This window comes from Pollicipes pollicipes, unplaced genomic scaffold (genome assembly GCF_011947565.3).
Source record: "Pollicipes pollicipes isolate AB1234 unplaced genomic scaffold, Ppol_2.1 Scaffold_7261;HRSCAF=8764_pilon_pilon_pilon, whole genome shotgun sequence".
Lineage (NCBI taxonomy): Eukaryota > Metazoa > Arthropoda > Thecostraca > Pollicipedomorpha > Pollicipedidae > Pollicipes > Pollicipes pollicipes.
This window is the reverse complement of record NW_023597054.1, coordinates 34,850,396-34,851,243: the sequence shown is the minus strand read 5'-3', so window position 1 is coordinate 34,851,243 and position 848 is coordinate 34,850,396.

Below are 848 nucleotides of genomic sequence, written 5' to 3'. Positions count from 1 at the left end.
GGTCGCAGGGCGGGAGAGATAAACGCCAGCGGAGAGATCGTGCTAAAACAGGAGAGCGAAAGAAACCGGCTATAAAGTGGAAACATAAGTTTGTTTTGGTCGGTGTCACATGCACATGCCGCTGTGTCCCATTCTCAGCGCCAAGTACCATGCCGTAGTGCCCGCTGCCCAGCAAGACAGGCTGCCTGCGAGATATGCCGCGTAACTACATACACATGAACGAAAGCCCAGCGGCATATTGCCTACTTAGCACGACATAGACCAACAAGAAACCTCTGCATGGCTATCTTCTCATCTCACGGGAGCATGCCCAGCGTGTGATTCTTGTATCCCGCTCTCACACTCGGACCGGCCCTTCAATGCCATCCAGCCGCGCCCATCCACACAACTTTTAGGGTGGTGGCACTCAGCGGGTCGGACGATGTGGATTGAACCGGACTCAACTAATAATTTTTTTTCTTCTTAATATGCCATGTCTGTGGATCCTTCGTCGTGTTCCTGTCTGTTCCTAAGCCTAGGCGGTGCTTTCCACTCGCTTAATAGGAAAGATGGCCTGGTTGTGGTTTTGTAAAGGCATCCGAGGAGCTGATTGACAGCGCCATTGTTTACGATGACGGGGTTTTAAGACTTTTTGTGTCCAGCATGATGATACAATGATAAGCGATACGTGAAGCCATAAGCGCAGTCGGTGAGGCACACGGCACGCTCGCCCTCCGCTTTATCTCGATGTCGTGCTTTGTCTCGGGGACCGCTGCGGATGCCAGTCGAGGCGCGCTCCAAGGAATGACGGTAAAATCTCCCGCCAGTGGGCACAAGACAGGGATCGCACCATGCCTGAAGACCACCAC